Source organism: Prionailurus viverrinus, chromosome E1 (genome assembly GCF_022837055.1).
Source record: "Prionailurus viverrinus isolate Anna chromosome E1, UM_Priviv_1.0, whole genome shotgun sequence".
Classification (NCBI taxonomy): Eukaryota; Metazoa; Chordata; class Mammalia; order Carnivora; family Felidae; genus Prionailurus; species Prionailurus viverrinus.
This window is the reverse complement of record NC_062574.1, coordinates 9,873,977-9,890,667: the sequence shown is the minus strand read 5'-3', so window position 1 is coordinate 9,890,667 and position 16,691 is coordinate 9,873,977. Positions and strand designations below refer to the sequence as shown.

The window sequence follows — 16,691 nt, the reverse complement described above, 5'->3', positions numbered from 1 at the left end:
GATACAGGTGGGCTTTCAGAGACAGCATTACCCTCCAGTGAAGCGCTCTTGACGTGAGTTAGCTGAGCCTTCTGGTTGCATAGGATCCTTTGAAGGAAGCATCTGCAGTCAAACATTGCCAGCTCGCACATTTTTTTTAATTCGAATAGAAATGTTGGATGTCCTGCCGGCTTCAGAAAGTAAAAGTAAAAGCGTGATTTTCAAAATAAAATGTTGTAAGAACGTTTCCTCTAGGAGCGCCTGGGTGGCTCGGTGAGTTGAGCATCCGTCCGACTTGGGCTCAGGTCATGATCTTGTGGTTTGTGGGTTCGAGCCCCTTGTTGGGCTCTGTGCTGACAGCTAGGAGCCTGGAGCCTGCTTCGGATTCTGTGTCTCCCCAGCTCTCTGCCTCTCCTCCACTCAGCCCTGTCTGTTTCTCTCTCTCTCTCTCTCAAAAATGAATAAACATTAAAAAAAAAAAAAAAGCTTCCTCCTGCTGTAGATTGAGGTTGATTTAAAGTGCCTTTGTCCCTTCTCCTCCCTGTGGATCGTTTGTCCTGCCCCAGGGCCTCTGCAGATCAAATACGCCAGCAGCTGGTATTATAGCCCAGCACCATCCAACACCAAAAGCCATTATCTTGCCCTCATTAAGAGAGACGAGGCCTTGCCGTTTGCCGCTGTTCCAACTCTCGATCCCCCAGGACGGCATGGAAGTCTATTTAGATAATAACAGTCCCAAGCGAATCTGCACTGAGTATTTTTTCCGTTCTCTTATTTATGAAATGTTCAGCTGGGAAAAAGAAATAGTCTAGCCACAGAAGCTTATGATGTTAGAGGCTGAATTCAGTCTTTCTGGGAATAAGGGGTGAAGATTGCTAGTATAAATTAAACTTGATCGTGGAACAGAATTCCTTAGAACAAATCGTTTAGTTATTACATAGTATTTTCTTAGTAAGCACATCCAAAAATACAGAAGTGCTGTTTCCCTTTTTTTTAAAAAAAAAAAAAAAAAAAGTTCTTCCTTACTAAAAATACTCTATTTGGAGTGCTAGGGCATCAGAGTGTGGACAAAATCATGTTGTTCTCCGAAACTTTGTGGACTCTGATGAATGTGTAGGGACGTAGTCACTCACACGTTGTGAGGTGCAGGAAGCATAAAGTGGAAGGATCTCTCTCAGAGCGATTGGGCAGAATCCGTCATAATTTATTCCACGTCTGTGCAGAATAATCACAAAAGACCAGAAACAACTTAAAACAGACTGTCGTATCCATCCATATGACAGACCCATAACGGATAGTTAATAGTGATGAAAAGCGAGCTCTTTACTAAATAGTTACCATGAAGCAGACATTCTTACAAGTGCTTTCTGTGTTGTTTGTGTATTTAACCTTGACTAGAATCCTGTAAGGTATTCCTTTTCCACATCCACTTTAAGGATACAGAAACTAAAACACAGAGAGCTTAAGTAATTGCGCACGGTCACACAGCTCCTCAGTGACGGGGCTCTGGGCTTCAGAATCCGATCTCTCCGTCTCTGCACTGTAACTGTTTCTACACGTGTCGTGAAAGGGCCTCTGTCTACAGGCTTTAGTAAGTGGGTACAGAACGATGTGCATCACATGCTACCCTTTGCATAAAAAGGGGGAGATACATATACACGTTTGTGTAAGTGCAGCCCAGTGCTGTCCGATAGAACTTTCTGTGACGGTGAGAAGGTTCTAGACCTGCACCGTCCAATACAGTAGTCACTGGCCGGCCACTTGTGGATCTTGAGCAATTGAAAGGTGGCTAATGCGACTGAGACACTGAATTTTAAGTTTTATTCCATTTTGGGGCGCCTGGGTGGCTCAGTCAGTTAAGCTCGGCTCAGGTCGTCAGGACGTCGGCTCAGGTCATGATCTGGCAGTTTGCGAGTTTGAGCCCCACGTCGGGCTCTCTGCTGTCAGTGCAGAGACAGTGGATCCTCTGTCTGCCTCTCTCTGCCTCTCCGGCGTGCTCGCTCTCCCTCTCTCTCTCTCTCTCTCTCCTTTCTCTCTCTCTCTCTCTCTCACAAATAAACATTTAAAAAAAAAAAACTTTATTCAATTTTAACCAATTTAGCCACATGTGACTAGTGCCTATTGTATTGGACAGTGCAAGATAGGATATTCACAGAAGGACACAAAAGGAGCTGGTAAGAAATTGTTTATAGTCTTACAGCGTTCACTCTCTACCTTTATAAAAACCTTCCACAGAAAGCTTTAGCTAGAACAGCAGGTCCCACAGCTGATGATCATTTCACAACCACCGTTAGGATCTAACCAGTTCGCTGGAAAGATGAGGAAACTAGAAGCCAGAAAAGTCATTTGTCTAAAGTCACAGTCACATAGCTGCTTTTGTGACACAGAGAGAGCCAGGCCTAGGAGCTGGTCCGAGTTTGGATTTGTTCTTTTGAGTCATGCACGTTTTGGTTTGCCAGGGCTCATTCAGTCTGAGTATCCGCTCAAAAAAACAGAAAACAAAACAGACCTGTGTCTCCTGTGTTCTCAGAACTCCGTGGGAGTCCTGCGTATGACCTGTTCACTCTCTGCAGCCCAGACCACATCAGGCCTCCTCCGCAGCCCAGACTCACCGCTTGCCTCGCCCTGCCTGCTCCACTGATTGTGGTGAACCATTCGGGACCAGGGACCACGCCTCATTATGTTTGTCTCTCAGCGCTTACACGTAGCGGGGCTCGATGAACATTTGCTGGCTGTACTTACACACTTTCGGGCACCTTAAGAGTTGACCCATGAATGCGGGTGGTTCATAAGAAGGTCTTCTACCATTTCCTTGGCGAAATAAGCTAGATAAGCTCTCAGGTAGGAGAAGGAGGGGCTTCAGAGTGCTAACAGAATACTGAGCCTGAAAAGTGGGTCATTGGGCCATTCTAGGATGAACGGAACCAGCAGCGCCGCAATTACCATCTTTTTCAGAAAGAGTAAGCTAAAAGGACACGTGAAGTTAATTAAGATGAGGTAACCGACTCAGCCGAAAGGCAAGAGAGGAAAGGAGGGGAAGAAAACTCTAGAAAGGTGTTTCTCCGAAGATCTGGAACCTGGTCTGGGCCTGGGGAATAGAACATGGCAGAGAATCGTTTGGGAACCAAGCTGAGGGGTCGAGAGAAGATCTGCTCACAGAAGTTGTGCAAGAACCCGAGTTCCCATGCTGAGCCAGTGTATTTCATCTTCCTTTGACCGCGTTGGCCGTGGGACGCCAGCCCTGCTGCTTGAGCCGCTGGGTGGACCAGGAATGGAGTGTTGGCATGGGCATGGACCCCACGAGATGGCTGGCAGGACACTTGCCGTGAAACTCAACCAAGTGTCGCCAGGCCCAGGGCAGAGAACCTCAAGAAGGAAACGTCATGGGGTGTTTGCTTAAATGAAGAAGGAGGAAGCAAAGCAGGAAGTAAGAAAGATGTAGCTCCAGCCACTCTTCTGATCTCAACATCCTTTTGATTCTGCCTCCAGAGAGAGGTTGTGTGGTATCTACCTACGCATCATTCTCTGAGGACTCGGCAGAGGATGTTTCTGCTGACGTTGTCCCTTGTAACTTACTCATTTGATCCTCACCCCGTAAACCAAAGTGCAGTCCTTCCTAGACTTGCGGTTTTGATCTGTTCTTTTCCAAGTCTCAAACCCTCAATTCCTTCCACAGGAATAAAGAGGGGGAAGAATCATTTAAAAAAGTAAACTGATCCTCTAAATGTAATTCAGTTCCAAGTAAAATCCCACAGCATTTCTTTATTCTTGAATGTAAAATAATTAAAAACTCACCCAGAATAATAAACGAGTAAGAACAGCCAAGAAAGTTTTGAGAAAGTAATGATGAAGGCATGGTTGCCCAACCTGATTAGAAGTGGTCCCTGCTTCATAACCCACTTTCAGCCATCATAGGTGTTCCAGAACAGATAACACAAACAGTGGAAACAGACCTGAATGTGGAACAGACCCATGTTTAAGAGTATAAAAGAGGGGCGCCTGGGTGGCTCAGTCGGTTAAGCATCCGACTTCAGCCCAGGTCATGACCTCACGATCCGTGAGTTCAAGCCCCGCGTCAGGCTCTATGCTGACAGCTCAGAGCCTGGAGCCTGCTTCAGATTCTGTGTCTCCCTCTCTCTCTGCCCTCCCTAGCTCGCTCTCTCTCTCTCTCTCTCTCTCTCTCTCTCTCTGTGTCTGTCAAAAATAATAAACTTTAAAAAAAAGTATAAAAGATATTTAGTTGACTACCTGGAGTGGGGTCACATTTTTTAAATCTTAAAGGCAAGCAAAAGCTTTCACCCTTGACTTGGGAGATGATTAGCCATCTAAAAGATAGTAAGTGATTAAAGCAATAATATGAACAGGATCAGAAGAGCAAAGGAGTTCCAAGGAACCCCCAAAGTTATTTGCTTGAGGAACGGAAGGTTGGTTTCCATTCTGCCCTTTGCGACAGTTTTAAAAGAAGTAACGAGCGTCAGATGTTCTGAGTTATCTACAGCTATGTAACTACCCCCCAAATTTGGTGGATTACAATACAGCAGTGTTCATCTTGTTCCTGTGTCTGCAGTTTAGGCCTGACCCCTCCCTGCTGCACCATGTCTAGGGCCTCTGCCCTTAGCCTGGGCTTCTACCCACGACAGGAGCCTCAGGACTCCTGGAGAGAGTGTTCTGAGAGTCCTCAGAAAAACTTCAAGGCTTCTTGTGTCCTAGCCTTGCAGATCCCACCTTGCACTTCCTCTGCATTCAAGCAAATCATTAAGATTCAAGAGGAGAAGAGTTAGACCTCACCTCTCAGTTGGAAGATTTCAGGGAATCTGTAGCTGCTTTTCATCGATCACATAAAGAAAGAAACTTAAGGTCTCTACACTGCCTTTCTAGCAAGTTCTTTTTTTAAAATGTTTGTTTATTTATTTATTTATTTTAAATGTTTTGTTTATTTTTGAGACAGAGAGAGACAGAGCATGCACAGGGGAAGGGCAGAGAGAGAGGGAGACACAGAATCCGAAGCAGGCTCCAGGCTCCGAGCTGTCAGCACAGAGCCCAACGCAGGGCTCTAACACGTGGACCGTGAGATCATGACCTGAGCCTAAGTCAGACACTCAACTGACTGAGCCAACCAGGCGCCCCTAATGTTTATTTATTTTTGAGAGAGAGAGACAGAGCACGAGCAGGTGAGGGGCAGAAAGAGAGAGAGGGAGACACAGCATCCGAAGCAGGCTCCAGGCTCTGAGCTGTCCTCTCAGAGCCCGACGCAGGGCTTGGACTCACAAACTATGTGATTATGACCTGAGCAGAAGTCAGATGCTTAACCAACTGAGTCATCCAGGCACCCCTCTAGGAAGTTCTTAATTGCATCTTCCTTCTTTCATCTACACAGCCAACATTTTGGGGGAAAAATAATTTCTTCCGGATCCGTTCAGCATAGAAACATACAGTTATTAGCAGTCTTATTATTCACTCACTACCTTGGAATTGGCATTGGCCTATTTTGTCTATAAGTGATGTCATTAATATTTTTAATAACGTATTATTTTTCTTAACTGCAAAAGTAATACACGGTCACTGTAGAAAAATTGGAAAACACAAAAAGAAGATGAGGAATTAAGCTAGATATCATCCCACTTAATTTGGCCCATTGAAATCTTTTTTGGATTTTGACTCTCTCCATTTGTTACTCCCTGTCCTCCCAGATTACCTCAGTGCCAGTGACCGTGGAGGAAAGCGTAGGACCAGTCCTGTAGATTGACATTTGACACTGATAACTAGTGAGAAACATCGAGTATCTAGAACAAATCGCATATGGCAGACCAATCAAAACCCAGAACATCGGGGCTTCTGGGTGGCTCAGTTGGTTAAGCATTCAACTTCCCACTCAGGGCACGATCTCAACATTCGTGAGTTCGGGCCCTGCGTGGACAGTTCAGAGCCTGGAGCCAGCTTCAGATTTTGTCTCCCTCCCTCTCTGTCCCTCCCCCACTTGTTCTCTCTCCCTCTCTCTCTGCCTCTTTCTCTCTCATTCAATAATCAACATTAAAAAAAAAACCCTCAGAACATCAACGTTTTCCCATGAGCTTCACAGGAATGCCTGCAGATTAGAAAACTGAGTTATAGATTGGTTTGGGGGAGGGTGTTTGTAAATACAGAACACTTCATGAATCTATATGTCATCCTGGGGCAGGGGCCACACTAACATTCTCTGTCTTGTTCCAGTTTTAGTATCTGGGCTGCTGAAGCGAGCACTGTAGATGGGTTTTCATAACAATGTTTCAAAAGCAAAAAAAGTTTGCTTAGCTTAATTGATAGACAACTGGGATATTTCCAGTTCCCCATTCTGAACAATAATGCTGGAGTAAACATTTTTTGTAGGTGTGTCTTTGGGTAGATGGCATGACTGTTTTCTCTAGAATAGATACCTACATGTGCAATTACTTGGTCAAATCATTTATTGATTTATTTATTTTTGGAGAGAGAGAGAATGAGTGAATGTGAGCAGGGGAGGGCAGAGGAAGAGGAAGAGAGAGAATCTCAAGCAGGCTCCACGCTCAGCACGGAGCCCAACATGGGGCCTGATCCCACAACCCCGGGATTATGACCTGAGCCAAAACCGAGAGTCGGACGCTTAACTGACTGAGTCACCCAGGCGCCCCATATTTTTCTTAAAAAAATGTTTCCAGTTGCCCTCCCAAAAGCCTGTGCCAATCCGTATTCCCATCAGCCAATGGGGGAACACCCATTTCCCCACATCTTCATTAACTCTGTGAATTAAAAATCTTTTTAACTTTTGCCAATTTGATGAGTGAACACAGTTCACTATTTTTACTTTCTGGTGAGGCAACACCCTTTCAGATGTTTCTGACTGTATTTCCTCTTCAGTGCATTACCGATACATTCCTCTGCTAAGTTTTCCTTGACTTGTTTTCTCTTATTGATTATGAGAATATATTCCAGGGGCATCTGGGTGGCTCAGTCAGTTAAGCGTCCAACTTCTGCTCAGGTCATGATCTTGCAGTTCGTGACTTTAAGCCCCGCGTCGGGCTCTGTGCTGACAGCTCGGAGCCTGGAACCTGCTTCAGATTCTGTGTCTCCCTCTCTCTCGGCCCCTCCCCTGCTCATGCTGTCTATCTCTCTCAAAGAATAAACAAACATTAAAAAAAATTAAAAAGAATATATTCCAGGTATTAGTGGTTTGCTATATATGTATTTATATTGCTTATAATTTTTGTTATGCAGAAACTTAATTTTATATCACCAGTTTTCTCAGTCCCTTCTTTTGTACTCTTTGCATTTTATGCCTTACATGGCTTTCTTTCCCCCAAGGGTATAAACCTATTTATGTAGATTCTAATAATGTTTAATTTTAGCTTTGAAATTTAGCCATCTGGAGCTTATCGCCAGACAACTACTGTCCGAGAGAAGGGAAACTCACGAGGTGACCTCCATGATCACCAGCCCTCTGCTTGGGAATAGTTTCCATGTCACAGTATGGGGAACCAGGGTGGGATCCACGCTGAGGGGGACAGCCACTAATGGCAGCTGAAACAGCAATGTTCTAGGGGACGAGGCATCAGAAAGGAAAAAAACTGTGCAGAGGAGGGTCCCAAGTGCTCTCTGTGTGAGTCACCACGTGTCCGTGACTGTGGGCTGTGCTGTCCATATGTGGGGCCTCCTGCTGAGGTTTACCAGATAGCCTGAGATCAGAACAGGGATACTAGAACTGGACGGGTGTAGACATCTACCCAGCGCAAGGAATGAACCCCAAAGCCCATGGTGAGAAATGAACTTTTGTTCTGTACGATCCATAAATTGTTACACCCCTCCCCCCACGCAAAAAAAAACTTGGTCTGATTCTACAGCTGTGACAATAAAGACATGTCAAAAAAGAGTCTCAGAGAAGTCCCAGGAATGAGGATATTTAGGTCACTGTGTGCCCAAGACATCTAGTTCCTGTGGCAGTGGACAGACTGCATTTTCTTTTTTAATGTTTAACGGAATTGTAGTTGACATACAATATTATATTAGTTTCGGACATACAACATAGTGATTCAACATGTATATACGTTACTAAATGTTCACCACGATAAGTGTGTTACCATCTGTCACCGTACAGCATTATTACAATGTTATTGACTGTATTCCCAATGCTGCACTTTTCATCCCTGTAACTTTGTTATTTTTTTTTATTAAAAAAAATTTTTTTAGCCTTTATTTTTGAGACAGAGAGAGACAGAGCATGAGCAGGGGAGGGTCAGAGAGAGAGACACACAGAATCCAAAACAGGCTCCAGGCTCTGAGCTGTCAGCACAGAGCCCGACGCGGGGCTCGAACTCATGGACCACGAGATCACGACCTGAGCTGAAGTTGGACGCTTAACCGACTGAGCCACCCAGGCGCCCCTAACTTTGTTATTTTATAACTGGAAGTTTGTACCTATTAATCCTCTTTACCTATTTTGCCCATCTCCCCACCCCTTCCACAGGGGCAACCACCAGTTTATTCTCTATGTTTATGAGTCTGTTTCTGGGTTTTTATTTGTTTGTTCCTACATTTTGTTTTTTTTATATCCCACATGTAAGTGAAATCACATGATGTGTGTCTTACTCTGTCTGACTTATTTCACTTAGCATCATGCCCTGCAGGTTCTTGTTGTCACAGACAGCAAGATTTCATTCTTTCTTATGGCTGAATGATATTCCAGTGTGCGTGTGTGCGTGTGTGTGTGTGTGTGTGTGTGTGTGTGTGTGTGTGTGAGACATCTTCTTCATCCATTCACCGATCAGTGGGCACTTGGGTTGCTTCTATATCTTGGCTATTGTAAATAATGCAATAAATATAGCAGCACATACATACTTTGAAATTGGGGGTTTTATTCTCTTTGGGTATATCCCCAGAAGTAGAATCACTGGATCATGTGGTATTTCCATTCTTAATTTTTTTGAGGAACCTCCACACTTTATTTTTTTAGTGGCTGTACCAATTTACATTCCCACCAGCAATGCAAAAGAGATCCTGTCTCTCCGCATCCTCGCCAACATCTGTTGTTGCCTGAGTTGTTAATGTTTGCCATTCTGACAGGTGTGAGGTGGTATCTCCTTGTGATTTTGATTTGCATTTCCCTGATGATGAGTGATGTTGACCATCTTTTCATGTATCTGTGGACCATCTGCATGGTTTCACGTCTTCTTTAGAAAAACACCCATTCAGGTCTGCCCGTTTTTTAATTGGATTGCTTGGTGTTCGTTTGGTTGGTTGGTTGGTTGGTTTTGGTGTTCAATTATAGTAATTATACTTTGCATATTAACCTCTTATCAGATATGTCATTTGCGAATATCTTCTCCCAGTCGGTAGGCTGCCTTTTCATTTTGTTAATGAATTCCTTCACTTTTTAGTGAAATGCAAAACTGTGGTGCAAAAACTTTTTAGTTTGATGCAGTCCCGTGGTTTATTTTTGCTTTGGTTGCCCTTCCCTGAGGAGACAGATGAAAAAATATATATATATTGCCAAGTCTGATGCTGAAGAGGTTATTGCCTATTTTCTTTTAGGAGTTTAATGGTTTCAAGTCTTGAGTTTATTGAGTTTATTGTTGTGTATGGTGTAAGAAAGTGGCCCAGTTTCATTCTTTTGCATGTAGCTGTGCAGTTTTCCCAGCACCATGTATTAAACAGACTGTCTTTTCCCGGTTGTATATTCTCGCCTTCTTTGTTGTAGACTGACCATATAAGCATGGGATTATTCCCGGGCTCTTTAGTCTGTTCCATTGATCTACATGTCTGTTTATGTGCCTGTACCATACTGTTTTGATCACTACAGGTTTATAGTATATCTTGAAATCCGGGATTGTGATAATCCCCATTTTTGTTCTTCCTTCTCAAGATAACTTTGGCTATCCAGAGTCTTTTGTGGTTCCATACAAATTTTCAGATTATTCTAGTTCTGTGGAAAATGCCATTGGGTTTTTTTTTTTAATGTTTATTTATTTTTGAGAGAGAGAGAGACAGAGCATGAGTGGGGGAGGGGCAGAATCCAAAGCAGGCTTCAGGCTCTGAGCTGTCAGCACAGAGCCCGAAGCGGGGCTCGAACCCGCTGCGAGATCATGACCTGAACTGAAGTCAGACGCTCAACCGACTGAGCCACTCAGGTGCCCCAGGTCTTTTTTTTTTTTTTTAATGTTTATTTATTTATTTTGAGAGAGAGACTGAAAACAGGGGAGGGACAGAGAGAGAGGGGAGAGGGACAATCCCAAGCAGGCTCCACACTGTCAGCTCAGAGCCTGACTCAGGGGGACCGTGCGATCATGACCTGAGCTGAAATCAAGAGTCGGACGCTTAACCAACTGAGCCACCCAGGTGCCCCAAGATTTTTTTTTTTTTAAGAATGTGAGAGGGTTGTAGCTTCACCCATGGGGGGTATGCTGAGGGGGTCGACTCTTGGCCAGGTAGAGCAGCAGGTGTCTCGAGGGGCTCTGTCCGGGGCTCGTATGGGATGTGGGTTGTGGTCAGGCTGGAAAAGAATCTGTTTTGTAGTTGGGGTCTAATTTCTGAGAATGGAGGGTGCCGTGACCTAGAAAAACAGAGTTAGGGCCAAGTGCAGACTCCTGTGAATTTGTCTGTAAAAGTGTGGCTTGGGGCGGGGCACAGCGGGTTTTGAACAGATAACGTTTCACTTTCATAATTTTCTTACTTCTAGTTAGTCATAGCCTTATTTTCTGCTTAAAGAGGTCCATGTAACATTTCATGTAAGGCTGATTTAGTGGTGATGAACTCCTTAGCTTTTGTTTGTCCGTCTGGGAAACTCCATCTCTCCCTCGCTTCTGAACGATAACTTTGCAAGTAGGGAATCCTTGGTCATAGGTTTTTTCCTTTCGGCACTTTGAATGTGTCCTGCCTCTCCCTTCCAGCCTGATTCAAATTACTGAACGGGATTTTTCCCATATGTAACTGCTTTTTTTCTTGCTGCCTTAAGATTCTCTTTTTCTTTAAGTTTAGCTGTTTTCATCATTACGTGTCTTGGTGTGAACTTCCTTGGATTCACCGTTTTGGGGGCTCTCTGTGATTCCAGGACCCGGATGTCCATATCCTTCCCAAGGTTAGGGAAGCTAACCTTGGAAGGTTCGAAGTTTTGTCTTCGAATAAGTCGTCTGACCCTTTCTCTTTCTTCTTCTAGGACCCCTGTAATGCAGATATTAGTATGCTTAATGTTGTCCCAGAGATTTCTTAACTTATCCCCTTTTGTTTTATTCTTTTTTTTAATGCTCAGTTTGGACAGTTGGCACTATCCTGTGTCCAGATCATTAGCCCTCCTGTCTCAGCTGCTGGGGACGTGCTGGTGGACCAGGCTGCCCCCAGCACAGCTGGCCAAGAGGCCCCACCACGACAGTTACAGGCCTGCTAGTGGGCGGGCTGCCCCTCTGCCCCAGGGCATGAGTCAGGAGGGGCATGGGTCCCAGCTGGGACTGCCCACCAGGTGTTGGCAGGGCGGGAGCCACTTTGGAGGGGTACCTGCCAGAGTGAGTGGGCTGGGTGTGTGGGTCTGCGGGGCAACACAGGGCTGGGCAAGCAGTGCTAGCAAAGTAGATGGGGAGTATCAGAGCTGGCTGTCCCCAGCCTAGGGCCAGCTAGGCTGAAGGAAGGCAAGAAAAATGGCGCCTGCCAGCACACCTCCATTTCCAGAGAAAGTTCCTACACATCTCTGCTCCTCTGGCAGACATTTTTAAAATCAGTAAACCCCCTTCCATTATAAGCCAGGTGCTTTTCAAAAACTGCTGCCTCTGTGCTGGGTCTGCAATGCAGTGGTAACAGTGCACTGACCCCTTAAGAGCAGAGTCTCCATTTCCTGTAGCCCTCAGGCTCTCCCAGATTTAAGTGCCACTGATTTTCAAAGCCGGGATCTTATGGGAGTTCATCTTATGGGGGAATACCCAACGTGGGGCTTGATCCCCTCACTCCTCGGAGAGGACCGACCTCCATGCCTGTGACAGCCCTTCCACTGGGGGTCACTGCATGGGGTGGGGGGGTTGGTTCCCGACCATGTCTCTGCCCCTCCTACCCTTCTCGATGTGGCTTTTTCTTTCATCTTTAGCTGCGGAAGAGCTGTTCTGTTGGTTTTGAGGCCGTTTCCAGAGGGAGTCGCTATGTGTGTAGTTGCGGCCTTGATGTGTCCACGTGAGGAGGTGCGCACTCAAGATTCTTCTACTCTGCCGGCTTCCTACATTCCAGCAGGCTGCATTTCCTAATCGGGCCTCTGCCTTCTTCCTGGGAGCTTTGCAGGGTTTTTTGTCTTTTTAAATTTTTTAAACTTTTCTATTCAGTGCACACGGAGTCACCCCATTCATAGAAATCTCGTGCAGGAATCTACAAAGCCCCAGAAGAGATGCCGGAGCAGTGGGAATGAGGTCCTGTCATGGCCCCCGTGGGGTCGAGCGTGGGACCCGTTTCATTGTGTGCTCCCAGCTTCCCCCTCCAGTGGTGGATGTTTTCACCAAACGTTGGGGTTGCCAGGCAACAAAAGGCAAATGACAGAACCTTCTAGAAGCAAATGATATAGATTGTTGGATTTTGTCCCACTGTGTAATTTAAGAGTGCCGCCTCCGCATAGAACTTTGTCTTTGGTCTCAGCCTTCGGAATATTCTTGGATAGTCCCATGTAAATACTCTCCAGGGTATTCACTTTTCTCAAATGACTTTTGCTGTGCCGAGGACAAAATTGTATATCTTACAAAATTTTTTTCTGAGCGTTCATAGAAACTTATTTTGGAGATGCTTGGATTGTTACTTTTTATATCCGTATCTGACTATCTATATCTCTTCCTATCTCTCTATCTGAGATTTCCTTTCCCCAGAATTCTCTTCTTCTCAGAAATATCTCTAAGGTATTTATATCCCAGAGAAAGTTAATTTGAAATGTGTAATTAACCATTTCCCCTGGGGAAATAATCGGTTTGTGTCTTTGGGTTTTTGCTCTGCTTTTCCCCCCCTCAGTAAATCTTACAGTAGATAAAACCCAGAAAGTGTACTTCTTTTTAGCAGCCACAAGTCAGTCCCTTAAGATGATCAGAGTCGGTCTTTCTCCTTCCCTCCCTTTCTTACGGAGATAGAATGTACAAGAGTATAGTGTGATGAAATTTCGTGAAATGAAGATACCCGTATAATCAGCATTCAGGTCCTGAAACATAGCCTTGCCAGCACCCCCAGAATCCTCTGTATGTTCTCTTTCCATTACTAACTTCCGGTTATCATAGTCAATTTTATTCAGGAATAGATAACAAGGAAAGTAATGGATGGTATACCTTGTTATTTTTAGAATGCCTTGTTGATCATTTTCTGCTTTTCCTCTTAGTTATTCTTTTGATGAACCCCTAGGAATTCAGCTGAATGATAATTGGGAAGATTATCCCAGTTGGGAAATTATTCCCAATTGGGAAATATACCGCCTGGGGTATATGTATTATTATCCTGAGTTTTTGTCCTAAGTCAGAGGTTCATCTGTGGGCATTGAGCACCAGCTCAGCAAGAATCACCTCCCACCACCCCCTCCCCCCCGGCCCAAGGCCAAGCCAGTCCTGATCATCTCTAGCCAAAACTAAGACTTTTCACCACCCCCCTCACCCTGTTTAGGGGTAGGACCTAGAATTAGTCCTTGCTTGGCTCCTGGGGTTCTTGGGATTGGCCAGCCAGCCATGCCCAAGAAGCTGTTGTCGTCCTGCCTGTCACCCAGTGCCTTGGTCCTGTCCACACGAGCACCTTCCTGCCATGACTGCCTCGTCCTCCGTCTCTGGTTCCTGCATCAGTTCTGTGTCTCAGCCCATTTCGCTGCCTAGCTCGCCTCCATGTGAAAACCGTGAACACTGTCAAAGCGTGGCACACCCCATCCGCTAGCTCCTCATTCACTGAAATATGTCGCATAGCTCCCCAAAATACACCTCAGTGAGCAAAGATAGCAGCAACAGCAACTCTTGAGATTTGTATGGTGCTTTATATCATCTTATATGAGGCATCATAAACACACACGTGTTCTTTTTTTTTTAATTTTTTTTTTTAACGTTTATTTATTTTTGAGACAGAGAGAGACAAAGCACGAACGGGGGAGGGTCAGAGAGAAGGAGACACAGAATCGAAACAGGCTCCAGGCTCCGAGCTGTCAGCACAGAGCCCGACGCGGGGCTCGAACTCACGGACCGCGAGATCGTGACCTGAGCCGAAGTCGGCCGTTTAACCGACTAAGCCACCCAGGCGCCCCAACACACACATGTTCTTAATTGTTCTGCCAACTGAGTTGACTTAGGAATTTTGGATTCTCTCGTTCAAATAGAATTACGATTCCAGATGACATGCAGGGCACTGGAATTGAGGTCGTTCCCCTTTACCCTAAGAAAGGTCAAGGTTTTAACTGATCGCCATGTTCTTGGAATGAGTATAATGCTACCGATCATACCTGGTTGTCTTCCGTCCCTGCCAGTGTCAGAACAACTCAGAGTCTCAAACATGGTGGGGGTGGGTTACATGAAAGAGAAGCATTTCCTGACCTTGACGTTGGATTTGATAACCTGACTAGATGTTGGAATTTCCATAATTCCGTTTCTTTTTAAAGATAGGGCACTACTCCTATTTCTTGTATAGTGTTGGTGTGGTCTTGCTGCTGAAATGCCAGGGTCTGCTTTACAGTGTATCTCCCATTTCCAGAGAGGCCCGCCAGCTGCCATCCGGCCGGAAACATCCGGGTTCTCTGAGCTCCCCTGAGGTTGGGGAGCCATTTAGATGGATCTTTTTTCAACCCCGGCTTTGATCTCACCAGATTTTAGTCTCAGCCTGTTGCTCATTTATACTTCTAGATCAAAAACTGTTTTTAAATGGCACCCAGTTAACTAAACTACCGGGCACTGTGTCGGCTTTGTGAGACAGGACGGCATCGTCGCTCCTTCTGCTCTATTCGGCCTCTCGCGACCCTTCTGAAGGCCATGCAGATGCAGGGAAATGACGTTCTGTATCACGAAACAAAAAAATGGCACAAGAGATAAGTGTACAGAATGTTCTCACGTTTTAGGAAGTGAAAGATTTATCAAATCTTAAAAGCTTTAGGTGTCGAGTAAATTTGTGAAGAAGGGAAGGCAGTGCAGCAAGGCACGACCCACAGCTGGAGTCCGTCCCTGGCTCTGGCCCCGGAGATACTTCTTCCTGCTTCGGCTTCCTCATCTGTGCAGTGGGGCACATTGCTACTTGCCCCGTACGGCCGTTCTGAGAATTAAATGAGCAGATGCCCAGGAACAGACACATCGTGGACAGTCGAGGTGACTGCCCTTCCCACTCCTATTTTGGGAGCTTTGTATGTAAGGGGGCTCCTGTTTAAGGGACTCCCATCTTGATCACGGAACGGTTGGCCTTTTTCTGACTGACACACCACTTCTTACGACCTCAGTTTCTTTTCCTAGAAAATGAAGTTGTCTTTTTCTTCATGTCTTCATTGCCTTTCGGAGAGAGCACTACCGTGAGAGATGGGTTTGCAGACGGGGCCTCAGACAGCCTCTGCGAGTCAAAGAAAGGAAGGGGACTCCGTGTTGAGAAGAGCTGGGACACCTGGTTTCCCAGGCTGGCCCGGCCCAGCTCCTTGCTCCCACTTCCCAGGGCCCCATGTGCATGACTTCTGGTTCGAGCTCCTGAGACTGGGAGTAAACCGGCTGGGTCGTGACCCCCACCTGTGTCTGTCCTCTTCTTTTGAGAAAGCATACAATTACAATGCTTCCCATTTCTGAAGCAGCATCCAGGCCCCATCAAGTAGCTCCAGAGTCTCCAGAGAGGCTTTCTGAAGCCAAAAATCCAAACGATCGGCTGTTGCACATTCAGCCTGGAAACTGGGACGGGGCATTCTCAGACTTCTCTGTAACACCGATGCTCAGCAGCTCTTAACGTTTGGTTGCGCGTGGGTCATGAAAACCAGGATGAAGAGGCGATATTATCGTCATGTGTTGCTCTCAGTCAGCTGTCCTTCCCCCAGGTGAATGTCACTGCAAAGCAGACTGGAGAATCCAACATCCCTGAAAGCCCGTGCTTTGCGGGGAGGCTCTCAGGTCCGCCTGGGTCATCCCGGACTCTGGCTAGAAGCCAGAGGAGGTTTGATAGAAAGGGCCATGGGGCGGGGAGGGGCGGGGGGCGGGTGTGACTTGGCCTGCTGAAGCATCCGTCATCCAGGTAAATCCTGTGTGTGATGTGTGACACCATCTCCTCGGGCCTCAGTGTCTTGGCTGTAAACTGAGGCATTTGACCTACATCGTCGCCAAAGGCTGAGCTCGCTCGAACTGGCACTGGGAAAATCTAGATAAAATGTTCAAACGAGATGATAAAAGCCATTTGCTTCCAACCCCCTCCCCCCCCCGCCCCCCGCCCCAGGAAACCACATGGTAAACTCTTCCACCATATTTTATTACACATGTCCGCCCACGTGTGTTCTTGGAAGCTTCTTTTACGCACAGTTCAGGAAGCATTCCATAAAGTCTCCCTCCCCTACTCCAGTTTATCTTCCTGCCACGTTCCTCTTCACCCTTCCTCTCCTATGAAAGTGCCGTTGCTTCTGGTGGAGACGCCCTGAATAACCTCCCAGGGCAGTCAGAGTGGAGCCTCTGCCCATTTGCATTTGGTCTGGGCAGAGGGAGGGACCGGCTGTCCCCGTTCACGCCTTATGAGAGAGCCGCCTCTTGGCCATCCGTTCACCTTTGCCCACTTTG

At 46.0% G+C, this 16,691-nt stretch overlaps 1 protein-coding gene and 1 non-coding gene across 6 annotated transcripts in view; one reads left to right on the top strand and one right to left on the bottom strand.

Annotated features, from left to right (window-relative positions):
* Positions 1 to 16,691, top strand: part of SPECC1 (sperm antigen with calponin homology and coiled-coil domains 1) — a 286,669-nt gene that overhangs the window by 250,164 nt on the left and 19,814 nt on the right. The gene's annotated exons all lie outside the window — the stretch shown is intronic.
* Positions 6,113 to 6,219, bottom strand: LOC125152306 (U6 spliceosomal RNA). The gene has a single exon (XR_007147154.1). It is a non-coding gene; the product is annotated as a U6 spliceosomal RNA (small nuclear RNA).